Source organism: Colius striatus, chromosome W, assembly GCF_028858725.1.
Source record: "Colius striatus isolate bColStr4 chromosome W, bColStr4.1.hap1, whole genome shotgun sequence".
Classification (NCBI taxonomy): Eukaryota; Metazoa; Chordata; class Aves; order Coliiformes; family Coliidae; genus Colius; species Colius striatus.
Genome location: NC_084789.1, coordinates 40,783,590 through 40,811,466, shown reverse-complemented (window position 1 = coordinate 40,811,466; position 27,877 = coordinate 40,783,590).

The window sequence follows — 27,877 nt, the reverse complement described above, 5'->3', positions numbered from 1 at the left end:
GGATAAGAGAATTGTTAGTGCCCATTACCCCATTAAGTTCCCCAATTCCACAGACAAAAACATTTGAGTCACTTGTACCCAAGCTGTAGCACATCCCCTCTTAGGTGCACAGCAGTTATAACATTGAGTCTGTGTAATGTGTAATCACGTTTAAGCTATTGCATCAAATTATTTCACAGTCCCTCTTTCCTAACAGAGGTTCAAGGCAATTCACAGTCAAAAAAGCATCAGCAACAGAGTCAATGGGAGACTAAGCATTGCTATTGGGTGGAGCTGAAAGGAGCTGCCTCCCTGTCTCATGGGTGGGCCATCAAGCTGGAGAACCACATCCCAGTGCCAAAACTGGAGGCACTGAAAACAGAAAGGTAAGACAGAGGCCAAAGGGAGAAGGCACCATCTGGTCATCCTCCTCTACCCCATGGCAGTGGCTTTTCAATGGCCAAAGAGAAGATTAAGACCTGAGAGCAGGGAGAACAGAAAAAGGAGGTGATAAAGATTCCTTACACGGCTTTGTAATGCTTATAGATCTCTGTCATTCAGAAAGTGGGAACATCTCAGCAGGGAGCCAAGCCATCTTTTACCTGGTGGGGAGGAGCATGTAGATCAGGACAGATCACTGGATGACCTGCCAGGCCAAGGCCTCACTGCCCTGGTCCCCCTCAGACATGGGAGCAGAAGGCATTGAGGACAGCAAGAATTTCAGTCCATTTTCTGCCACTTCCCCCTCCCCCTAGATGCCTCTGCCATTGCAATATTTACTCCTGTAACATGAGAAATGACACAAGCATAAGGCTTCTGGCTCCCAGTAGACTCCAGTGCTTCTGTCACAACTCACAGAAGACGACACTTTGAGTGAGATGTCGCATCCTTTTTCTCCTTTAGGAAAATAAACACCAATCACTCCTTCATTCAACTACTACAGAAAACAGGCCAGAATTTGTATGTGAGACCTCAGAGGAGACCAGCTTCAAGGAATCCACCAAGGCAGAGGGGAGCTTCATGATCCAGCTTTATGCTAAGTTTTCTAGAAAGATTTGATTGCTCCTCAACATCAGGAGTCAGTCCTTCCCCAACATCCACAGGCCGTCCAGGCCTAGTAACTGGGGATTTTTATCATTAACCAGGGCTCCCAAGACAACAGATAAAACATAACTAGGGCTGCACCCTGGCCTTCAGTGCAATCCAGCTGAGCAGTGACTCACTGCTAAGGGGCACTGGGAGACCCATCTGTGGAGCAGGTAGGGAGTCAAGAGAGATGTGCTGCCTGCCTGGGGCCAAGGTCAGGGATGTGGCCGAGAGAGTGCCACGGCTCATCAGGGATGCAGGCTACTACCCCCTGCTTGTGTTCCATGTAGGTATGAATGATGTCATGAGGCATGACATCTCTGGAGTTGAGGTGGATTTTAAATCCTTGGGGGAGCAGGTAAAAGGTAGAGGGGCTCAGGTTATTTTCTCCTCTATCCTGTTCACTGGTGATAAAGGAGGAGTTTGTAATGGAAAAATCAGCCAAGTGAACTCCTGGCTGAGAGGCTGGTGCCGGCAGGAAGGCTTTGGGTACTTTGACAATGGATCCTTCCTTGGGGACTACAGCTTGATAGGACGGGATGGGATTCATCTCTCCCGTAAAGGCACTGGATTATTTGGGAGTAGCCTAGCAAATTTAATAAATAGGTCTTTAAACTAAGGGACTTAGGGGGTGGGGGGAGAAGCAAAACAGAACAAGCTGACCCCTCTAGCTGGGAAACAGGGCAGGACAGGGAACACAATGATAAGTGCCCTTCATCTGCACACTGGGCTGAGATACGGAAGGCTGACCACCCTGAGAAAGAACCAAACAGCGGAGGAACCTCCTGCACCCGCCCAGGGGAACGTGTGTGTTTGAGTAAGCCCCTGTGCTGCCTCTACACCAATTCACACAGCCTGGGGAATAAGCAAGAGGAACTGGAGATGTGGGTGTGGATGCGGGGCTACGACCTCATTGCGGTCACAGACGCGGTGGGACAGCTGCCATGACTGGAGCACAGCCATGGAGGGTTATGTATTGTTCAGGAAAGACAGACTGACAAGGCGTGGAGGTGGAGTTGCTCTCTATGTGAGAGAGCAATTAATGTGTACTGAACTGTGCCTGGGTGGGGATGAGGAGAGAGTAAAGTGCTTATGGGTAAAAATTAATGGGCAGGGCAAGGCAGGTGATATTGTTGTAGGAGTCTGCAACAGGCCACCTGATCAGGAGGAGGATGTGGATGAGGCCTTCTACAAACAGCTGGGAGCTCCCTCACAATCACAGTCCCTGGTCCTCATGGGGGACTTCAACCACCCTGATATTTGCTGGGATAGCCACACAGCCAAGCACACGCAGTCCAGGAGGTTCCTACAGATTGCTGACGACAACTTCCTGTCACAGATGATCGAGGAACCAACAAGGAGGGGTGTGCTGCTGGACCTGGTACTGACGAATAGAGAGGGCCTGGTTGGGGATGTGAAGGTTGGAGGCAACCTCGGCTGCAGTGACCATGAGATGGTAGAGTTCAAGATCCTGTGTGGAAGGGGCAGAACACAAAGCAGGACCGTGACCCTGGATTTCAGGCGAGCCGACTTTGGCCTCTTCAAAGATCTACTTGGACGGATCTCATGGGATATGATTCTAGATGGTAGAAGTGCCAATGAGAGCTGGTCAATCTTCAAGCACCACTTTCACCACTTCTCTTCTGCTGGGGGATTGGACTAGATGATCTCTAAATGTCCCTTCCAACCCCTACAATTCTATGATTCTATGATTCTGTGATTACAGATGGATTATGGCATAAGTAACTCTCAGAAACTATCAACTCCTGAATTCAGGAAACAACATGGAAGAAGAAAAACATTTTCTTAAGTATTATTCAGCCTCTCAGCCACCTTTGGTTGATTTGCAAGTAGATGCAATGTGATGGAAATCACCTGGGAAAAGGCAGTATATAAGTTAAAAGAGCTACCTGGGAAAGAAGTGAGGTTTTGCAGGGAGCTGGTAAGCTGATGGATAGAATCATAGAATGGTAGGGATTGGAAGGGACCTTTAGAGATCATCTGGTCCAACCCCCCTACAGAAGCAGGTTCACCTAGATCAGGTCACATAGGCACGTGTCCAGGCGGGTCTTAAAGACCTCCAAGGAAGGAGACTCCACAACCCTGGGCAGCCTGTTCCAGGGCTCCCTAACCCTCACAGTGAAATAGTTTTCTCTTATATTTAAATGGAACTTTTTGTTTTCCAGCTTCATCCCATTACTCCTTGTCCTGTTGCTAGATACCATAGAAAAAAGGGATGCCCCAACCTCCTGACACCCACCCTTTAGATATTTGTAAATATTAATGAGATCCTCCCTCAGTCTCCTCCAGACTAAACAGCCCCAGTTCCCGCAGCCTTTCCTCATAAGGAAGATGTTCCAGTCCCCTGATCATCTTGGTGGCCCTGCGCTGGACTCTCTCCAGTAGTTCCCTCCCTCTTGAGCTGAGGAGCCCAGAACTGGACACAGGACTCCACATGAGGGCTCACCAGGGCAGAATAGAGGGGGAGAAGAACCTCCCTCGACCTACTGACCACACTCTTCTTGATGCATCCCAGAATGCCATTGGCCTTCTTGGCCACAAGGGGACATTGCTGGCTCATGTTCAGTTTATTATCAACCAGCACTCCCAACTCTCTCTGCAGAGCTGCTCTACAGCAGGTCAATCCACAGCCTGTACTGCTCAGGGGGTTGTTCCTTCCCCGATGCAGGACTCTGCACTTCTCCTTGTTGAACCTCATGAGGTTCCTCTCTGCCCAACTCTCAAGCTGGTCAAGATCCCTCTGAATGGCAGCACAGCCTTCTGGGGAATCAGCCAGTCTCCCAATTTTGGTGTCATCAGGGAACTTCCTGAGGGTACACTCTGTCCCCTTATCCAGGTCGTTGATGATGATGTTAAACAAGACTGGCCCCAGAACCGATCCCTGTGGAACTCCACTAGTCACAGGCCTCCAATTCGATTCCGTGCCATTGATCACCACCCTCTGGGCTCTGTCATTCAGCCAGCTCTTGATCCACCCTCACTGTCCACTCATCCAAGCAACATTGTTTGAGTTTTCTGAGGAGGATGTTATGGGACAAAGTGTCAAAAGCCTTGCTGAAGTCAAGATAGATGACATCCGCTGCTCTCCCCTCATTTAGCCAGCTTGTTATGCACTCATAGAAGGCTGTCAGGTTGGTCAGATAGAAATTTCCCCTTGGTGAATCCATGTTGACTGCCTCTGATAACCATCTTTTCCTTCATATGTTTATTAACAACACTGAGGATGAGTTGTTCCATCACCTTTCCAGGGATGGAGGTGAGGCTGACAGGCCTGTAGTTTCCTGGGTCATCCTTCCTGCCCTTTTTGAAGGCTGGAGTGTGTAAGGTACTAGTAATATGACTCAACATTACTGGCAGCACAGTTCACCACCACCACCAAGGATTCTGCCTGTTAGAGGCGCTGTTTCCTTGCTATCTCAGAATACACTGACTAGGGAATATGCCCAGGCCCAGGGGCTGCCACCCTCACGGACTTTTAGGGACTTTCCAAGACCCTCTAGAACTCTCCAGAGATGGTACTGGGCATGTGCCAGCAAGAGGAGTGTATATAAGAAGAGGGCGATGGGAGCTGTGCTGTTCTCTTCTTTCTCTTCCCCCTAGCTGGATCGGAGGCAGTGGCAGAGCTCTCAAAGAAATGGACTGCCGGGGGCACTCCATGTGGACTCATGATGGTGACTATTGTGCTTTTTTTAATCTCTCACACTTTTCTTTCCTTCTTCCCTTTCTCCTTTCATTGTGGATTGTTGTGGATAAAATAGTTTAGCGCTTGACTCCGTTTTGAGTCTTAATTCTGTTCCCGAGAATATACGAAACCTGATTGCGATAACCTGTTTGATTGAACATCACTGAGGAGTTAAGCCCAGATACCCTCAGCCACCCAGAATTGTCTGAGGTCGATTGGAAAGCAAGGGGGTTTAACTTCTGCCAAATTATATCCAACAGGGGATCATGACATTAAATTGCCATCACAGACGGGATTCTCGGAGAACAGAAAGTGCATAGTTAAGAGGTTACCTCCTAGGAGTGTATAGGGGAAATTTGAATATTAAAGTTTGACCCTCCCGATATGATAACCCCTTTTGTGGGACTATTAACTTGTTGTGGATCCCTTGCTTTATTATAAGGTGTGGCCTCCTGAGAGTGTATAAGGGAAACTTGGATATTAAGGAGTGATCCTCTCAGGATGATAACCCCATTTGTAGGATAATGGCCGCCCAGAAGGCAGCCAATTCTTGTGACTATGTACCCTCATGGGTTGAAGAAGTAGACAAAATGTTTGACCTTTTAGAAGCACACCGATCTCGTCCCTCACTCCAGGGACAAGATTGGGCAAAAACCCACTGGTTTCAACCTCCAAGTGTGGTGGATAGGATAAGAGTATTGCAGAAGGAAGCTAAGATCAAGAGGGGGAAAGGAAAAACTATAATTTGTGCAGGATTGGGAGTGAGTCTGGCAACTGCAGTAAGAGAGAGAAAGCAGGAGTCCTGTAAAAATGAGACTTTAGTAGACTCCTTGCAGATGGTAATAAAAACCTTGTAGGAACAAATAAAGGAAAGTAAATGATTGCTGGAAGATGAAAGGGACAAAATATTATATTAAAGGAAGAACTAAGGAATCAACTTTTTATGGGGGAGATACACAGTTGGAGGCAGAAGTAACATTAGCAGGGAAGGGGATACAACAAATTTATCCCCAGGAGGAGTTGCAAAAGGCAAAAGAGGCTGTGAAAAAGCCACTGAATATGTGTCCATTGATTAAAACAGACTATGTGTATGAGGAGGATGGTGATAACCGTTCTCAGGTTATCACCAAAGAAGTTCCATTTACAGTAACTGAATTAGTAAAGTTGAGAAAAGAGTTTGCAAGGACTGCAAAGGAATCAGAGACAGAGTATGTGTGGAGAGTATCTTTGTCAAGAGGGGATGGAATTTTGTTGTCAGAGAAAGAAGCAGAAGGATATTGGGGTCTGGGAGTATTTCTAACCACCTGCGCCCTGTGGTCATTGACTCAGAGAGCTGCGTACTGGGCTCGAGGACTTAACCCCTTGGAGAGGGGAGATCCCCTTGCCATAATAGGTACAGAGGATCAGTTAGTAGAAAGTGTACAAAAGGCAGCCTGTCTCCAGATGATGTATGATTGGGAGCTCAAGCCTAATCAGGGCTCCCCAATGATGATACCGGTGGACCCAGAGAGGATGACCCCTCTAATCCGGGGACTTCCTGACTCCTTGAAACCCATTGGGATTCAGTTACAAGGGAGTGACTTGCGGAATCAAACTCTATAACTCAAAGAGTTATAAAGAAGGTATGTTTATTCGGCGCCAGGCGCACGGGGGATCGCTCCACCACAAACGTGCGCCCCCAACTCGGCAACTTGCTTGGCTTATATTTGTTACAAAGTTACAAAATCATATGATGACATTATCCGCCTAGACAAAGACACAACCTGTCCCGATTTCGCATGTAAATTAGGTCTTGTCTTCCTTTCATTTGCGTGATGTCTCCCGGCGATGGCCTGTGATGGTCTTTGGGGCCTTGGGAGATGAAGGCTGATAAGTCCTGAGGCTTTCTCACCCCTGATCTTTGCACAACTTTAGATATCACTTGGTCGCTTGCAGAACCGGTTTCTGCCCTCAAGGAAGTTCGAGGACCCCGGAGGTATTGTGTGAGGAGATAAGCACGACCTTTTTACAGCTTGTGTGAATTTTGTCCTGTCTGAAAAATAAGCTTTATACTATTGTGATATGTTAGTATAAGGTTTTAGTACATGTCAGTATAAAGCTCTACATCAGGAGGATTCAAAACACCTCTGATGGAGGACAAATTTGGGCTGCTTTGGAGGGGATAGTGACCCCTGATCATCAGCAGACAGGGAGAAAATTATGGACATGAGGGGAGGTAGCACAAGAATTATTTAATTTTGAGAGAAAATATGGCTCTGTTGGTAGCCAAAAAACTGAAACTAAGATTGTATGGGCGTCAGAGCAAGTTAACAATTGGCAGTTGTCAGTTGTAAAGGGCCAGGATTTAAGGACACCCCGTAGGAATAATCCTGGGAGAGAGAGACCCCTAATTCGACAAGGGTTGTGGCATTTAGGTCTTCAGAAAGGCATTCCCCAGGAGGTGATGGACAGACTCCCGACCCAGAAATTGGAAAAACTTGCACATAAATGGTCAGGGAGAAAAGACATTTTGTCAATTAATGAGTTCTTAAAACGATCTTTAAAATGTGTGGTAGTTTGAGCCTGGCTGGATGCCAGGTGCCCACCACACCGCTTTACCCCCCACCTCCTCAGCAAGCCAGGGAAGGGGAGAAAATAAGATGGGAGTCTCGTGGGTTGAGATAAAAGCAGTTTAATAAATAAGCAGCAAAGCCGCGCGCGCGGGAAGCAAAGCAAAAGCAGTTAAAGCTGTTACTCTCTACTTCCCATCAGCAGCGATGTCCGGCCACCTCCCGAGAAGCAGGGCTTCAGTACGCGTAGCGGTTGCTTTTGGAAGGCCAGAAATGAATCTCGCCTCCCCTTCCTGCTCCTTTCCCCCAGTTTATATTACTGAGCTGACGTCATATGGTATGGAATATCTCCTTGGTCAGCCTGGGTCAGCTGTCCTGGCCATAGTCCCTCCCAAGATCATGCCCACCCACAGCTATTGGTGAAGGTGGGGGAAGGAATGCTGGAGGGACAGCCCTGATGCTGTGCGAGCAGTAGTCATAATATTGATATCAATAGTAAGCACAGCACTGCAGGAGCTGCTGTGGAAAACCACTACCATCCCAGACCCACTACAAAATGTCATAAGGGGAATAATTGGATGTCCCCGATTAAATGCTTTTTGTCCTAACCCCCCAGCTTTGATTTCAAAACCTCAGGCTCCTAGCTCTCCCAAATAAACTTTACAGCCAGTGTCAGTAGAAATACCTACCATTTGGGGCTGCTCCTCTTGTACTTGCTGAATCCTTTAATTAACATGCCGGGAAGGCTAAGGAGGCCTGGGAGAACACAAAAGGAGCACTGCATTGGTCCTTCACTGTATAGACAAAGCCCAAGTAGGGCAAGTCGATGTTTTGTTTACCTTTCCAGGAGATGTCTGTGGGAACCTGACTGAATGTGGGAAGGCTACCATTTGTTTTTAACCATTTGTATTTTTATAATTATTTTTATAACATTGACAACCTTAGGTTGATTTGTAGGGCGAAGTGTCAGTCCTGTTGCTTTGGTGCATTGCATGGGCTGCAAGCCATCAAAAACTGTAGGGATGAAGGGATTGATGTAACAAACTCTTCTATGCAATTGGCTGAACAAATAACAAGTGTTTATAATCTTACCTGATGTAGATCTTTATACTAATGTACTAATGTCATAAATTGAGACCACAATGGATCATAATCCAATTATAATTTTATTAATTGTAGCAAGTAGAATATGAGCAAAGACAGGGCTGGACGACAGGGGAGTCTGCGCTCCGCCAACTGCCGTACTGATTAGTTTAAACAGTCCTTTTTTATACATTTTACATCCGTGGCCGTGAAGTACTGGAGGTACTCTGCGCATGCTTCAGTTGCTGTGAGGGGGTCGTTTTCTGCCTTCCAGTGGTTGTTGAGTAAGGAGTCTTCCTCCTTTGTTCCATAGTTGATCCCTCACTCATATGTCCTTATATGGAGTCGTTTGTCCTACCTCTGCCAGTTCCTCAGGACATCCTGTGATTATCTTTGAACAGTATCTCTTCTGCTTGCACAAGCGGTATCTGGTTTGTGTAAGCAATTGCGGTTATCTTATCTCACACAAGGATGTCTGGCAGCTGTTTGCATAAGCGATTTCCTGTCTTTTGTTGTCTAACCTTTATATTGAGCTTAACATAAATTTCAATAAACAATACCCTAATTCATAGTTTCTTACAATCCTCCCTTTTTCTTTTATCCTATTATTGTTTATTAGACGCTATTTTCATTTTCGGCACTGCAGGCAAATCTTTTTTTTTCAGAGAAAGTGGGTGGATTCAGGACCAGATTTGGTCCTATTGGCAAAGGATCATGAGGAAGCTTTTCTTTGACTATTCTAAAGAAGCTTCCCCTATCTGTTCCTGGTTCCCAATATCTAATTCCCCAGATACGGCCAATTAACCACGTGTCATCTTGGGGTTCCTTGACTTTTATTTCTAGTCTCCAACACGTCTTCGGAGGTCCACAGTCTCCATGTACACCTCCGTTATATCCATGTTTAGGTTTATTACATCCAGGGGGTCCCCAAGTGATTTCTAAATGTTTATCTGGGTTGGTTTCCCAGTCTGAAGCTATGGTTTCACATCCCCAATAACCACAGTAATAATGCCCTGGGTAGTTACAATAACTTTTCCCAGGATTTGATGCCGGACATACGTACCATGCCTTGCATTGTGCTTGAGCTTTACTCTTGTTGAGGCATGTATTCCCATAGCATCCTTGTGCTTCAATGGGTATCAGTGAAAATAAATGTACAGTAAAATTCCAATCGTTCCCTGAAATACTTCGATTTTGTATAAGTTTACTTTCTTGCAGATTGTATATTTTCCAAAGCATCGGTTCATGAGGGTTTCCATTTGCTTGAGTTATTATCAATAACAAAACTAACGGTAGGCCAGGAAGAAAGGTGTCTGTTAATTTTGCCAATTTAAGTATATTTTTACCAGTCCTGGGGAAGTTCGACCATTGCTGCCTTTGCGTCCCATTATTCTGGTTCTTTTCTCCACAGTTTGTTCCTCCTCTGCCTCGCCCGTCGACTCGGTTGCTTCGAGCCACGGGGTGTACCATCTTCTCGGCAGCAAGGGAATTCTTCAGGAGAACAGCTGTTTCGGGCTTTCTGCCTGTTTACATAGGCTTCCCACTTCGCAGCTTTAATTAATGGGACAAAGCAAAACACAGTTAGCACTTCCCTTTTACACTTTATAGCCAAAATTTCAGCTACAAAGGGGACTGGTTCGTTGGAATTGTTTTAATTTTCACTCAGTGAGAGTTCTTTGGATTCTCCAACACTGTGTGCAAACTCCTATTGGAGGGTATCCACATTCACAGTGTGTCCACCATTTATCCTGGCATACCTTACACCTAAAACAAGCAAATGGATAACAATTGCAGTTCAAATCATTACACCTAATTCGTATACCTTGAGTGCATATATTATTTACATCAGCATATCTTCTATATTCAATATTGTGTGGTTGCATAAGTTCAGCAATTCCCTTCAGCACACTTTGTACGCTTCCATATAATAGATAAACAAAGAAATAATTATTGCAAATATAAATGACAATACACTTTATACCAAAAGGTAACGCAGCAAAACAATCAAATAAAGTCTCTATCATTACGTTATCTTTTCAGGGTTATCTTGGTGTCACCTGGAGTACTGATTACTTTCCAGTGGGGTCTCGTTATTGGGCCTTTAATGCGACTGGCATGAGTCCATCCATGCTCAGCAGTCCGGACAGCTGTTTCTGTTGTAAGCAAAACAAGATAAGGTCCCTCCCAATTGGGTTTTAGGGTTTCTTCCTTCCACACTTTAATCAATATCCAATCCCCAGGTTTAACATTGTGAATTTTTAAGTCCAACGGGGGTCGTTGCACAATCAATCCATGTTCCCAGAGCTTGTTACGGTGTGCTGCTAATTGCGAAACATATTCATTAATCACACGATCTCGAATTAAAACATTTGTTTGTGGACTTTCAATTCTATAGGACATTCCATACACCATTTCAAATGCTGATATTCCCACATCTGCTCGGGGCCTGGTTCTGAGAATCAATAGTGCCATGGGTAGGCACTTAATCCATGATAATTTGGTTTCTATCATTAATTTAGTCAAAGTAGTTTTGATTTCTCCATTCATCCTTTCAACCTTTCCCGAACTTTGTAGATGCCATGGCGTATGATATTCCCACTTAATACCCAAGTTTTCTGTTAGATCTCTAACAATTTTTGACACAAAGTGTGTTCCTCTGTCCGAGTCGATTACATCAGGTACTCCATATCGAGGTTCAAATAATATCTTAGTAACTTGGTTAGCAGTGTGTATGGATTTGCTACTACAGCGAATGGGGTGATAGTTCTTTTAGTTATTTCCCTTAAATCATGTACGAGCCAATATTTCCCATTTGGTTTCTTTACAGGCAGAATGGGGGTGTTAAAGGGTGACATACAAGGCTCTAAAATTCCTTGTGTTAATAATCGATCAATTTCTGGTTTTAATCCTCTCTGTCCTTCTAGGGATATGGGATATTGCTTTACCCTCACAGGTACGTGGGGTTCAGAAATTTGGATTTTAATCAGTGGGATTTCCAGTCTACTAATTGTGTCCGGAGAGTACCAGACATCGAGGTTAATTTGTTTTTGATCATCCATGGTCAAAAGATAAGCAGACACTGTTAGCTCTTGATTTTTTTTTACTTTAATTTCTAATTACAATTCAACAATTAAATCTCGTCCTAGCAGATTAAATTCTGCTTCAGGGACGAGCAAGAGTTCACCCATTCCAAATTTATTTTCAGTTTCGAAGACCACATTTTTGATTTTGCTTACTTTAAAGGGTTCTCCTTTTGCCCCAATTACTTGTACTTTTTCAGGGGAAACTTTACATCCCTCAGGTATTTGCCTAATAGTCGATTTCTCAGCCCCAGTGTCTACTAAAAAGGTGAACTCTAGTTTATGGGGACCTATTTTTAATTTTATCAAGGGCTTATGATGACTCTGGTCCCCTAAAATATAGAGCCCCTGACTCTCCTATTCCGTTTTCAATATTTCCTCATCCCTAATCCTTTCTCTGCAATTCTTCTTTATATGTCCCTTTTTTCCACAATAAAAACATCTCTGTTCCTTCTTTACTACTATATTCCCTTGTTTCATTCCAGCGGATCTGTGTTCATCAGTCCGCCCTTTGCGATCTTCTCTGACCGCTGCTACCATCATTTTTACTTGTCGCTTGCTGCTCCCTTCTTCTCGCCTTACGTAGACTTTCTGAGCTTCCCTCAATAATTCATCCAATCCTCTAATCTGCCAGTCTTCTAACTTTTCAATCTTCTTTCTGATATCTTCCCATGATTTTGCCATAAATTGAGTTTTGAGAAGCGCTTGCCCTAAAGGGTCGTCTGGATTTACCCTAGAATACAGCTGAAGGGCTTTCCTCAGTCGTTCCAGCCACTCAGTAGGGCTCTCATTTTTCTTTTGCATTTCATTAAATGCTTTATTGATATTCTGGCCACGGGGTACTGCTTTTCTAATTCCCTGAATTACTATAGTTCTCAGATCCTGCATATGAGTTCTATGCACCGGATCCTGATTATCCCAATTAGGTCTTTGGAGTGGCCATTTAATATTTGCTTTAGGTCCCTGGGCATGTTGAGCATCCCACAATCTCATTCCTGCTCGTCTAATCATGTCTCTTTCCTCGGTAGTAAATAATTGACCAAGGATAGATTGCATTTCATCCCAAGTATAAAAGTTTGGTCCCAAAAGGAGGAGGGGGAGACTCTCGTTCCAACTCCGGTGGGGGAGTGGACGCCCTGGGGACCTCTGGAGGGGCTGTGGGAGCAGGAGGTAAAGTCTAGCCCCCGGTCTTTTTAACCACACTTCCGCATATTGACTTTCTTCCGGGTTAAGGGTTTTTTTATTATTAACCCAGAGATTTAATTGTTGTCTTATCCAACCTTCTTCTGACCCATAGACTGGCCAAAAGACATTTTTAGAAATCTTCTTCCCTCCCCATATCTTAGTACAATATTCTATCATTTTCTGCTTATCTTTTCCTAGTGTTCCAGGGAAATACCTCCAATTATCTAAGATATATGCCAGAGGGGTATGCTTAGGTACAGTGGGTACCCTCCCCATGGGAGTCGAAGGCTTGCTGCCCTTCGCCCCCATCTTCTGGATTATCCACAAACACACACTCACTTGCTCCCCTTGTTCCTGGCCCAGTCCCTCGCGGGAGATGGAAAACACAGTATTTAAGGGTCCACACTCGCTTGGTTCAGTGTATCGAACCTCTCATTTGTTATAATCCAGGATCCCCAATCCCGCCCGAACGGATAACCCGCGAACCAATTCGCAATATACTTACGCGTCCTGCGTCTTCGTCCGGACTCCCGTGCACAGAATTTTTATGGGATTTTACCGGTTTCCCCTTTGCTCATTATTCTAGATTTCCTGTCTTTTGTTGTCTAACCTTTATATTGAGCTTAACATAAATTTCAATAAACAATACCCTAATTCATAGTTTCTTACACTCTCTCGGAACAAGGCCTCTTCTGGGCATAAGTTTAATGAGCTGTTTTGTCATGGGTTCCTCCCCACAGTTGCAGCTGTGGATATTGGGTCAATATAAAGGTTAGACAACAAAAGACAGGAAATCTAGAATAATGAGCAAAGGGGAAACCGGTAAAATCCCATAAAAATTCTGTGCACGGGAGTCCGGACGAAGACGCAGGACGCGTAAGTATATTGCGAATTGGTTCGCGGGTTATCCGTTTGGGCGGGATTGGGGATCCTGGATTATAACAAATGAGAGGTTCGATACACTGAACCAAGCGAGTGTGGACCCTTAAATACTGTGTTTTCCATCTCCCGCGAGGGACTGGGCCAGGAACAAGGGGAGCAAGTGAGTGTGTGTTTGTGGATAATCCAGAAGATGGGGGCGAAGGGCAGCAAGCCTTCGACTCCCATGGGGAGGGTACCCACTGTACCTAAGCATACCCCTCTGGCATATATCTTAGATAATTGGAGGTATTTCCCTGGAACACTAGGAAAAGATAAGCAGAAAATGATAGAATATTGTACTAAGATATGGGGAGGGAAGAAGATTTCTAAAAATGTCTTTTGGCCAGTCTATGGGTCAGAAGAAGGTTGGATAAGACAACAATTAAATCTCTGGGTTAATAATAAAAAAACCCTTAACCCGGAAGAAAGTCAATATGCGGAAGTGTGGTTAAAAAGACCGGGGGCTAGACTTTACCTCCTGCTCCCACAGCCCCTCCAGAGGTCCCCAGGGCGTCCACTCCCCCACCAGAGTTGGAACGAGAGTCTCCCCCTCCTCCTTTTGGGACCAAACTTTTATACTTGGGATGAAATGCAATCTATCCTTGGTCAATTATTTACTACCGAGGAAAGAGACATGATTAGACGAGCAGGAATGAGATTGTGGGATGCTCAACATGCCCAGGGACCTAAAGCAAATATTAAATGGCCACTCCAAAGACCTAATTGGGATAATCAGGATCCGGTGCATAGAACTCATATGCAGGATCTGAGAACTATAGTAATTCAGGGAATTAGAAAAGCAGTACCCCGTGGCCAGAATATCAATAAAGCATTTAATGAAATGCAAAAGAAAAATGAGAGCCCTACTGAGTGGCTGGAACGACTGAGGAAAGCCCTTCAGCTGTATTCTAGGGTAAATCCAGACGACCCTTTAGGGCAAGCGCTTCTCAAAACTCAATTTATGGCAAAATCATGGGAAGATATCAGAAAGAAGATTGAAAAGTTAGAAGACTGGCAGATTAGAGGATTGGATGAATTATTGAGGGAAGCTCAGAAAGTCTACGTAAGGCGAGAAGAAGGGAGCAGCAAGCGACAAGTAAAAATGATGGTAGCAGCGGTCAGAGAAGATCGCAAAGGGCGGACTGATGAACACAGATCCGCTGGAATGAAACAAGGGAATATAGTAGTAAAGAAGGAACAGAGATGTTTTTATTGTGGAAAAAAGGGACATATAAAGAAGAATTGCAGAGAAAGGATTAGGGATGAGGAAATATTGAAAACGGAATAGGAGAGTCAGGGGCTCTATATTTTAGGGGACCAGAGTCATCATAAGCCCTTGATAAAATTAAAAATAGGTCCCCATAAACTAGAGTTCACCTTTTTAGTAGACACTGGGGCTGAGAAATCGACTATTAGGCAAATACCTGAGGGATGTAAAGTTTCCCCTGAAAAAGTACAAGTAATTGGGGCAAAAGGAGAACCCTTTAAAGTAAGCAAAATCAAAAATGTGGTCTTCGAAACTGAAAATAAATTTGGAATGGGTGAACTCTTGCTCGTCCCTGAAGCAGAATTTAATCTGCTAGGACGAGATTTAATTGTTGAATTGTAATTAGAAATTAAAGTAAAAAAAAATCAAGAGCTAACAGTGTCTGCTTATCTTTTGACCATGGATGATCAAAAACAAATTAACCTCGATGTCTGGTACTCTCCGGACACAATTAGTAGACTGGAAATCCCACTGATTAAAATCCAAATTTCTGAACCCCACGTACCTGTGAGGGTAAAGCAATATCCCATATCCCTAGAAGGACAGAGAGGATTAAAACCAGAAATTGATCGATTATTAACACAAGGAATTTTAGAGCCTTGTATGTCACCCTTTAACACCCCCATTCTGCCTGTAAAGAAACCAAATGGGAAATATTGGCTCGTACATGATTTAAGGGAAATAACTAAAAGAACTATCACCCCATTCGCTGTAGTAGCAAATCCATACACACTGCTAACCAAGTTACTAAGATATTATTTGAACCTCGATATGGAGTACCTGATGTAATCGACTCGGACAGAGGAACACACTTTGTGTCAAAAATTGTTAGAGATCTAACAGAAAACTTGGGTATTAAGTGGGAATATCATACGCCATGGCATCTACAAAGTTCGGGAAAGGTTGAAAGGATGAATGGAGAAATCAAAACTACTTTGACTAAATTAATGATAGAAACCAAATTATCATGGATTAAGTGCCTACCCATGGCACTATTGATTCTCAGAACCAGGCCCCGAGCAGATGTGGGAATATCAGCATTTGAAATGGTGTATGGAATGTCCTATAGAATTGAAAGTCCACAAACAAATGTTTTAATTCGAGATCGTGTGATTAATGAATATGTTTCGCAATTAGCAGCACACCGTAACAAGCTCTGGGAACATGGATTGATTGTGCAACGACCCCCGTTGGACTTAAAAATTCACAATGTTAAACCTGGGGATTGGATATTGATTAAAGTGTGGAAGGAAGAAACCCTAAAACCCAATTGGGAGGGACCTTATCTTGTTTTGCTTACAACAGAAACAGCTGTCCGGACTGCTGAGCATGGATGGACTCATGCCAGTCGCATTAAAGGCCCAATAACGAGACCCCACTGGAAAGTAATCAGTACTCCAGGTGACACCAAGATAACCCTGAAAAGATAACGTAATGATAGAGACTTTATTTGATTATTTTGCTGCGTTACCTTTTGGTATAAAGTGTATTGTCATTTATATTTGCAATAATTATTTCTTTGTTTATCTATTATATGGAAGCGTACAAAGTGTGCTGAAGGGAATTGCTGAACTTATGCAACCACACAATATTGAATATAGAAGATATGCTGATGTAAATAATATATGCACTCAAGGTATACGAATTAGGTGTAATGATTTGAACTGCAATTGTTATCCATTTGCTTGTTTTAGGTGTAAGGTATGCCAGGATAAATGGTGGACACACTGTGAATGTGGATACCCTCCAATAGGAGTTTGCACACAGTGTTGGAGAATCCAAAGAACTCTCACTGAGTGAAAATTAAAACAATTCCAACGAACCAGTCCCCTTTGTAGCTGAAATTTTGGCTATAAAGTGTAAAAGGGAAGTGCTAACTGTGTTTTGCTTTGTCCCATTAATTAAAGCTGCGAAGTGGGAAGCCTATGTAAACAGGCAGAAAGCCCGAAACAGCTGTTCTCCTGAAGAATTCCCTTGCTGCCGAGAAGATGGTACACCCCGTGGCTCGAAGCAACCGAGTCGACGGGCGAGGCAGAGGAGGAACAAACTGTGGAGAAAAGAACCAGAATAATGGGACGCAAAGGCAGCAATGGTCGAACTTCCCCAGGACTGGTAAAAATATACTTAAATTGGCAAAATTAACAGACACCTTTCTTCCTGGCCTACCGTTAGTTTTGTTATTGATAATAACTCAAGCAAATGGAAACCCTCATGAACCGATGCTTTGGAAAATATACAATCTGCAAGAAAGTAAACTTATACAAAATCGAAGTATTTCAGGGAACGATTGGAATTTTACTGTACATTTATTTTCACTGATACCCATTGAAGCACAAGGATGCTATGGGAATACATGCCTCAACAAGAGTAAAGCTCAAGCACAATGCAAGGCATGGTACGTATGTCCGGCATCAAATCCTGGGAAAAGTTATTGTAACTACCCAGGGCATTATTACTGTGGTTATTGGGGATGTGAAACCATAGCTTCAGACTGGGAAACCAACCCAGATAAACATTTAGAAATCACTTGGGGACCCCCTGGATGTAATAAACCTAAACATGGATATAACGGAGGTGTACATGGAGACTGTGGACCTCCGAAGACGTGTTGGAGACTAGAAATAAAAGTCAAGGAACCCCAAGATGACACGTGGTTAATTGGCCGTATCTGGGGAATTAGATATTGGGAACCAGGAACAGATAGGGGAAGCTTCTTTAGAATAGTCAAAGAAAAGCTTCCTCATGATCCTTTGCCAATAGGACCAAATCTGGTCCTGAATCCACCCACTTTCTCTGAAAAAAAAAGATTTGCCTGCAGTGCCGAAAATGAAAATAGCGTCTAATAAACAATAATAGGATAAAAGAAAAAGGGAGGATTGTAAGAAACTATGAATTAGGGTATTGTTTATTGAAATTTATGTTAAGCTCAATATAAAGGTTAGACAACAAAAGACAGGAAATCGCTTATGCAAACAGCTGCCAGACATCCTTGTGTGAGATAAGATAACCGCAATTGCTTACACAAACCAGATACCGCTTGTGCAAGCAGAAGAGATACTGTTCAAAGATAATCACAGGATGTCCTGAGGAACTGGCAGAGGTAGGACAAACGACTCCATATAAGGACATATGAGTGAGGGATCAACTATGGAACAAAGGAGGAAGACTCCTTACTCAACAACCACTGGAAGGCAGAAAACGACCCCCTCACAGCAACTGAAGCATGCGCAGAGTACCTCCAGTACTTCACGGCCACGGATGTAAAATGTATAAAAAAGGACTGTTTAAACTAATCAGTACGGCAGTTGGCGGAGCGCAGACTCCCCTGTCGTCCAGCCCTGTCTTTGCTCATATTCTACTTGCTATAATTAATAAAATCATAATTGAATTATGATCCATTGAGGTCTCAATTTATAACAAGAGGGACCCTGCAACTGCAGAAACTGCAACCGTGGTGAAGAATCCACACCAGAGATATTCACCAAGGACTGTGTCCCGTGTGAGGGACCCTGTATCGGCAGAAGCCGCAGCTGCTGGGAACAACCCACACCAGAGAAGTTTGTTAAGGACTGTGTTCCGGGGGAGGAACCCCGTGTTGGAGCAGGGGAAGAATGCCAGGAGTCGTCCTCATCTGAGAAGACAGAAGCGGCAAAGCCCATCTGTGAGAGACTGACCACATCCCCCATTCCCTGCCCTCCTGAGCCATTGAGGGGGGAGGAGGTAGAGATATCGGGAGCAGTGAGCTGGGCCCGGGAAGAAAGGAGGGATGGGGGAGGGAGATCTTAAAGTGCTGGTTGTAATTTTCTCATCATCCTACTCCCTTTTTGCTCGACAGAAGTCGAGTACTGGAGTCTGTTTTGCCCAGAACCATAATTGGCAGTGAGCCCTCCCTGCCCTTGTCTCAATCCACGACAATATTGCTTATCTTTTTACTCCCATTTCGCTGGGGCCTCCGCCATCCTAACGAGGGTGGGGGTGAATGGGGGCATCTGTCGTGGTGCTGCTGTGCTAGCTGGGCCAAACCAGGACACCATTGTAGGAAAATGTTGCTTAAATCTCACTCAGAAGGGAGGAGTTGATGTCGGGAAAATAGGTGTCAATGGACACAAACCCATTAATGAAGAGATGTTTACATATGGATATGGCTTGATGAAACTGGGCAAAACAAAGGATTTTAAGGGTTTTGGTTAAACAAAAATGAAACCATTGTACTTCAATGGTCTGGAAATTGAATTTGCAATCAAACCTGTGAATGGAAGAAGGAACAACACTGGTGCCTAGTATTGCACTGGTCAGACAAACAACAACAGCCAAAACACCTTTTTCAGCCCTTTAGGAAATGATAACACAACTTATTTTCAATTTCCAAAGTTTGCAGCTGGACCATTTGCCAACGGTGCCAAAGCTAAAAAAGGCCATTATTGGATTTGTGGACATACTGCCTACAAAAAACTACCAGTAAACTGGTCAGGGGTTTGTTACATATGGATTATTATGAAGGTCGATGTGTCCACCCAGACAGAGCTGGTTAGTAGAGACACTTCAGTCCGGGTAGAGTGCAGGGAGTGTATAGGATGCTTAGGGACCTATGCTTCTCAGGCAACTATGTGTCATAGATGCCCTCAAGTTCAGGAACTGCAGCGCCTAGTGAAAGAGCTGCAGGAAACTGAGTAGACTCTGTAGTATTAGAGGGGCAGAGGTGGAGAAAGATGGAGGCTTCCGCAATCAGGTGCAAGCCTCCATTGATTCTAACAAGCCTTGGACCCTGGTTACAAAAAAAAGGACAAAGGCTTGTCTTAAAAGCCCTACTTCCAGAGTGCCCACTACAAATAAGTATGAGGTACTGGCAACAAGGGACGTTGACAAGCAAGTTCCAAAAGGGGAAAATCCATCAAACAACCCACCAAACTGACTTGCGGAATCAAACTCTATAACTCAAAGAGTTATAAAGAAGGTATGTTTATTCGGCGCCGGGCGCACGGGGGAGGGGGGGGGGGGGAAGATTGCTCCACCACAAACTTGCTTGGCTTATATTTGTTACAAAGTTACAAAATCATATGATGACATTATCCGCCTAGACAAAGACACAACCTGTCCCCGATTTCGCATGTAAATTAGGTCTTTTCTTCCTTTCATTTGCGTGATGTCTCCCGGTGATGGCCAGTGATGGCCGGTGATGGTCTTTGGGGCCTTGGGAGATGAGGGCTGATAAGTCCTGAGGCTTTCTCACCCCTGATCTTCAGATATCACTTGGCAGAACCAGTTTCTGCCCTCAAGGAAGTTGGAGGACCCCGGAGGTATTGTGTGAGGAGATAAGCGTGACCTTTTACAGCTTGTGTGAATTTTGTCCTGTCTGAAAAATAAGCTTTATACTATTGCGATAAGTTAGTATAAGGTTTATTACCACATGTTAGTATAAAGCTCTACATCAAAAGGAGGATCCTGGAAGTGTCATCTCTAAATTTCAGTGTCATGGTTTGACATGACAGCCTTTTCTGGTATGGGGGAAGGGGCTGCAAAGATGGCTCCTGCAAGAAGTTGCTCACAACTCTCCCCAGCTCAGAAAAGGCTCACTTCTGGGGCTGAGCCAATTAGACGCCTCCACGATCACTTTTTAAGAAGAAGCCGGAAGGGGAGGTGTCTTCCTCCATCTTCTTTTCTTTCTTCTGCCCCTTCTTCTCTTCTTCTGGCTGGTGGTGGTGCAAGGAGTAGGAACGGTGAGAGAAACAACCATGCGGACTCCAAGGTCAGTGATGAAAGGGAGGAGGTGTACTGTAGCAGAGACTCCCCTGCATTCTATGGAGAGAACTGGTGAAGCTGAGATTTATTTTCATTTCTTTAAAGACCCCACATCAGCGGGAGAGACTCATTTTGCTAAAGCTGACCCTGGACCAGGGGCAGTGATTCACTTCATTAAAGGCCCCGAGCCAGGGACAGTGATTTTGGCCGGAGAAGGCCTTGTCCCGAGGAAGGGACCCTTTATCACTGTGGCCGGAGCAGGCCTTGTCCCGAGGAAGGGACCCAATATCCACAGCTGCAACTGTGGGGAGGAACCCACGACAAAGCAGATCATTAAACTTATGCCCGGAAGAGGCCTTGTCCCGAGAGAGGGACCTTGCAAGTGCAGAAACTGCAACCGCGGTGAAGAATCCACGCCAGAGATATTCACCAAGGACTGTGTCCCGTGTGAGGGAACCTGTATCGGCAGAAGCCGCAGCTGCTGGGAACAGCCCACACCAGAGAAGTTCGTTAAGGACTGTGTTCCGGGGGAGGAACCCCGTGTTGGAGCAGGGGAAGAATGCCAGGAGTCGTCCTCATCTGAGAAGACAGAAGCGGCAAAGCCCATCTGTGAGAGACTGACCACATCCCCCATTCCCTGCCCTCCTGAGCCATTGAGGGGGGAGGAGGTAGAGATATCGGGAGCAGTGAGCTGGGCCCGGGAAGAAAGGAGGGATGGGGGAGGGAGATCTTAAAGTGCTGGTTGTAATTTTCTCATCATCCTACTCCCTTTTTGCTTTTATTCTGTTCTGTTTCTTGTAGAATAAACTTTCCTACTTTCCTCTCTAAGTCGAGTACTAGAGTCTGTTTTGCCCAGAACCATAATTGGCAGTGAGCCCTCCCTGCCCTTGTCTCAATCCACGACAATATTGCTTATCTTTTTTACTCCCATTTCGCTGGGTCCTCCGCCATCTTAACGAGGGTGGGGGTGAATGGGGGCATCGAGCGAGAAACTGTCGTGGTGCTGTTGTGCTAGCTGGGCCAAACCACGACATTCAGGAACTGCAGAACTCCTGTTGACAAACAGTACAGAGGGCAGAGGTTTTGTTCCTCTTACTCAGAAGGAAAGAGACAGGGGAAAAAACAGGGTAGCTGATCCTTCAGTGGGAAGACTGGTGAAAGAGAGGCTTATGCTAAACAGAAAGGGGTGAGAGCCACAAAGCCGCTGCAGGATTTGAGACACACCCACTTGGTTTGTCTCTCTATGGGAGGTCCCATGGTGTAAAGGTGTCTCAGATCCAGCGATCTGAGTTCAAATCTCAGTGAGACCTCAAAGTTTTAAGTGATTATGCCCCTCTACTTGCCACTGCTGCACCATGAATATTGTGTTCAGTGTTAGGTCCCTCACTTCAAGAAAGACACTGAGGGGCTGGAGGGCACCAGAGCTGGGGAAGGGTCTGGAGCACAAGTCTGATGGGGAGCTGCTGAGGGAGCTGGGAGTGTTCAGCCAGGAGAAGAGGAGGCTGAGGGGAGACATGAGCACTCTGCTGAGTGCTGAAACGGGAGGCTGTTTCTATTCCCAAGTGAAAGAACAGAACGGAATAGCCTCAGGTTGCCCCAGGGGAGGTTTAGATTGGAGTTAAGAACTTTTTCCCAGAGAGGGTTGTCAGCCCTGGTCTCAGGCTGCCAGGGAGGTGGAGGAGCCCCCATCCCTGGAGCTATTGCAAAGCTGTGGAGCTGAGGTGCTGAGGGCCATGGGTTAGTGGTGGGCTGGGCACTGTGAGGGCAGGGGGTGGACTCCATGAGCTTAAAGGGCTTTTCCAACCAAAACAATTCTGATTCCCCTATGCTGTGCCTCCCAAAGCTGCACAGATCATATGGCCTATCAGTTGTCTTTTTTATTTACTCCTACTTTAAAATACTTTGTGGCTGATACAGACCCTCATACAAGGCAAGTGACAGTAGGAAAAGAGGTCGAGGAATGATGAGTTTTAAATGAACTGGAGAAGAGTGCTAATACTAATCTGTTTTAGAACTAGCACATAAGATTTTGAGCTGGGATACTGTGGAAGCGTGGCTTACATTAAAAGGTCATGTTCCCAATCAGTGAGATAAAACAGAACAAAACAGAGCTGAAACTGTAAATATGTTAAGTATGCTTGCAGACCTTAGTGGCAACAGCTAATAAGCAAATGTAGTAATCTGGCCAGCTGCAGGTGGCAACAGCTAATCTTAGGCAAGGACGATGTATCCTTGGCGGTTATCTGTAACTCATAAACAGGAGCAGATGCCTGAGAAAAAGGATCTGAAAATGTACTTTGTAACCACAAAAATATCTGTCTTATGTAATGCCATCAGTTATATCAAACCAATCATAGTGTGTGTATTTCCATATTCATGAGTTAGTGTTATATTAATCAAGCGTAGAGCTGCAATAAATGAATCATGCTTATCGATCATATTGGTCGTATTTGATTCCTTTCTGCTGCAACAGGATACCTGTACCTTTGGACTTAAGAACAATCCTGGTAAAGAAACACTCATGCAGCTTTCAGTATTTTTCTAAATCAGCAACATCCTTTCTATTCTGTTGCAGATCTTCAGTATTTCCCAGAAGAAAGCAGTTCAGTGTCTGTATCTGATGATAAGCTGTTGCTGCCACCGGCAACACCACCAGGCCTCCCGCAAGGATCACTCAGCTCCCCTGCTGAGGGGACAAGGATCATCACACACTCAGCATGGATGATACTTTATTCCAACCCCTTGTTTACACCAGGTGCTTATATCTGCTACCACCAGCACCTCCTCTCACTCCATCCCGTGCCCACCTCTTCTGTACCTTCCACCTCTCACGTTACAACCCGAGATCTTCCAGACACCTACCACAATAAGCTATGTGTTTTACTACTTCCACTTGCTTCTACACTGCCCTAGTAAGGCCTCATCTGGAGTCCTGTGTCCAGTTCTGGGCTCCCCAGCTCGAGGGACAGGGAGCTGCTGGTGGTAGCATAGGGCTACCAAGATGATCAGGGGACTGGGACATCTTCCTTATGAGGAAAGGCTGTGGGAACTGAGACTGTTTAGTCTGGAGAAGGCTGAGAGGGGACCTTGTTAACAATTAGAAGTCCTTAAAGGGTGAATGCCAGGAGGATGAGGCAACACTTTTTTCTGTGGTGGCCAGTGACAGGACAAGGGGTAATGGACACAAGCTGAAACACAGGAAGTTCCACTGGAACATGAGGAGAAACTTGTTTGGTGTTGAGGTGAGGGACCCTGGCCCAGGCTGCCCAGGGAGGGTGTGGAGGATCCTTCTCGGAAAGTTTCCAAACCTACCTGGACACATTCCTGCGCCCCCTGATTGAGGGGAACCTGCTTCAGCAGGGGGTAGGGCTGTATGAGCTCTGGAGGGCCCTTCCAACCCCTACAATTTGGAGATTCTAGGGTTTTACCCACTTTGGGTAAGATGGAACTTGTCAGGACAGGCACAAACCACTCAAAGTGATGTGTTTACTGCAGAGTACTGACTATTACCTGAGGTGTAACAACCATCCAGCTCAAATTTGCATATTCCTTTTGAAAGCATTCATAGAAATGCTTCCATTTATAAATGTATGGGTGCCAGTGAACTTTTTTTTTAGGAGTAACCAGTTTAGAAATGACATATTTGAATACTCTGGTTTTCCAAGTGTAGTGGTTTTGCTTGGACCAGGGTTTTGTTTTTTTTTTTTTGGGGAGGGGGGGGCGGTGGTACAGGGGTGGATTTTTAAACACAGATCTGCCAGAAGCTTCCCTGTAGCTGATAGTGCTAATGCCAGTCAATTCTAAGCAGGACCCACAGCTGACCCAGGCCTGGCCAATTAGTGACTGAGGTAACACCTCTGTGATTAATGTATTTGAGAAGGGGAAGAAGTTGCTGTGCTAAACTGCAGCAGCAACAGGGAGTGAGAATGTGAAAACATCTCCACAGACACCAAGGTCAGTGGAGAAGGAGAGGGAGGAGGGTGCTTAGGCCCTGATAGAAAGACTCCCTTGTGACCTGTGGTGCAGCCCATGGTGAGGCAGCTGTGCCCTTGCAGTACATGGAGGCCAGCAGGGAGCAGAGATCCACTGGCAGTCCATGGAGGAGCCCACACCAGAGCGGGTGAATGCCTGAAGGAGGCTGTGACTCTGTGGGAAGCCCACCCTGGAGCAAGATCCTGGCAGGACCTGGGAATCTGTGGGGAGAGAGGAGCCCACGTCAGAGCAGGTTTGCTGTCAGGATTTGTGATCCTGTGAGGGACTCAGGCTGGAGCAGTTGGTACCTGAAGGACTGTTCTCCCGGTGGATGACCCACGCTGGGGCAGGGTGTGAGGAGCTGCCCCTGTGGTAGGCCCCATGCTGGAGCAGTATGTGAGGAGCTGCAGCCCATGGGAAGGACCCATGCTGGAGAAGTTCGTGAGGGACTGTCTCCCGTGGGGAGGGACCCCACAGTGTAGCAGTGGGAAGTGTGAGGAGGCCTCTCCCTGAGAAGAAGCAGCGGCAAAGTCCATCTGTAATGAACTGACCGTAACCCCCATCCCCTGCGCTGCTTGGGGGGAAGGAAGAGGGAGGAGTGGGGGGAGGTGTTTTAAGATTCAGTTTTATTTCTCATTTCCCTGTTCTGGAAGTTATTTAATAAATCAAACCCTTTTCTCCCTAAGTTGAGTCTGTTTTGCACATGATGCTAATTGCTGAGTGATCTCTCTGTCCATATCTCAACTCTCAAACCTCTCATCATATTTCTTTCTCTCCCCTGTCCAGTTTAGGAGGGGGAGTGACAGAACAACTTGGTGGGTACCTGGCACTCAGACAGGGCTAAACCACCACACCAGGTTTCTCACAATGAAAATTAGGAGCACTGGAGGCAGAAGTTAAAGAGAATTGTCAAATTCTCTCCATGTTGTCTTCTGATCTGTTCATCGTGTTCTTAAACACCATCAAAGCTGTGATGAGGGACAGGAACCTCTTTCAGGAGCTGACCCACAAAATTATCAAAGTTCTTCTCACTGCCAGGATTTGTAAGTACAGAGACATCCACAAACACAAATTCATTTTGGTTGGAAAAGCCCTTTAAGCTCATGGAATTCACCCCCTGACCTCACAGTACCCAGCCCACCACTAATCCATGGCCCTCAGCACCTCAGCTCCATGGCTTTGCTCCAGGGACTCCACCACCTCTCTGGACAGCCTGGGACGGTGTTTAACAGCCTAGCTCTGTTGCCTGTCTCTGGATGTGCTCCAGAACCTCAGTGTCTTTCTTGTAGTGAGGGGCCCATACCTCTTGCCTCACAAGTTCTCTCTCCTGCACCACAACTCTCATTCCAAAAATCCTTCACTCAGCACATCTGTCTCCATCACCACACAAAGAAAGATGACACTCAGGACAGTGTCAACTGCTGAAATAGGTCCTGACTGTAGCCTAGTAGATTTACCTGAAGGTATCAAACCATTTAAAGGTCATATTCTGCCTTTAACTGGAGCCAGTGTGAGTGCTAAAACCCTCATAAATAGCTTTGAGGGTGGTGACACATAATACACAACTTCATATGCTTCCGTAGTTAAACAGTAGGGGACTATCAGCTGCCTCTTCTCTCAAATCCTGACAGTTTCTCTTTCTTACACCTCTAAATGGAAGCAGTTCTTGATGAAACTGGTAGTTGTGAGCTGAAAACTAAAAGTCTGGATTTAAAAGAGCTGTTGAGCATCTTACAGCATTACTCAAGACATCCCCTCCCCAAGCTGGCAGGAGCAATCATTTACACTCTCAACACATTAGATGGTAAGGCTGTCTGGCCATTTGCATAGAGAGAACCAGTAGCACCAGAACATACTAAGAGCATTCCTACTGCCAAAGTTAGCAGGATGTAGAAAACTTACAGAGCATGAGAGACTTGCAGAGGATTCACATAAAACAATCTCTTAGATTGTGGGAATGGAGGTGGTTCATGTGAGAGCACAGACTGGTGACAGTCACAGGGCAGTGGCTGTCAGGAGCATGACACTGAATGACCCCTCCGTCCAAGAACAAGAGGATCTTGGAACAGAGGGCTCAAAATCCCAATTTAAGCATGGGTGAAGGTGGTATGGTTACCTCATAGTGCAAATTCCAGGGTTCTTTTCCCAAGGCTGCCAAAAAATGTGGTCTGAACCTCCCTTTGGTCCCTATACTTGATGTTACAGTCGTCTGTACAGCCACTCATCCCACTAATAATTTAGTTTAAACCATCTGAAGAACTTCTGACTGAACAGGCATTCCCTGCAAGACAGCTGATGGTCACCCTTCACACCTCACCAGTTTTCTGAAACATTGGTGGGTGGTTTGTTTAGTCCAAACACAGTTTAATTCCACATAGCTAATGGAGGATCAGCTGCTGCTGTTGTTGGAGTCCTTGGAAGAGAAGATCACGTCCTAACAGCTTAAGCTGGTAAGAGAGCATGCATCACATTTGGCTCAAAAAGAAGAGGCAGGGGAGTATTATTTTATGTAGAGCAACACTCAGATGATGATACATGTAGCAGTATCACAACATATGCTGGGCTGGGGAGAAGGGAAGGAATCATTGCTTCAGTCTTGGCAGGGATCAAAATAAAGAGAGAAATCACCCCAAGACAGTAAGACCTAAGATTTCTAACAACTGTTTTGCTGATAATAAACATTAAATTGGGCACATTTTCTTGAAACATTAGTCAGAATTTTCTGGCTTCTTTGGCTCCTGATTTAGAAAAGGCAATACAAAAAAAAAAAAAAAAAAAAACACACACTACACTTTTAATTTCTTGGACATAAAGAATTTGCAAGAAACTGAGAACTGAATACATCAGCATGATAATCTCACAGGGTGAAAAGTCCACATGTGGATTATTTAGCATGTCTGTAAGACAGCAAAGCATCTCACAAATCAATGAGATCATTTTACTTAATGACTTCCACAGATGGGAGCATTAAAATAACTGATTTTTCCAAGCGACTTGGATTAGAGCACATGCATCCTCCCATCAGGGAGGACTTCAAAGGAATCACTTGATAAGGTGTCTCAAGGTCTCTTACTGCAAGCCAGTTTCTCCCTCCAAATTTCAGCCCTGCGTAGGTGAGGCACTCCCTCCTTATTAATGCTCAGGGGCTGCTTTGAAATGAGTGGGAAAAACAGATTTAGGACAGGAAGACATGTTCACACCTGCAATTCATGAGTGACTCAGTTGAATCATAGAATCATTATAGTTGGAAAAGATCTTTAAGATCAAGTCTAACCACTACCCTCACACTGCCAAGCCCATCACTAAACTAACC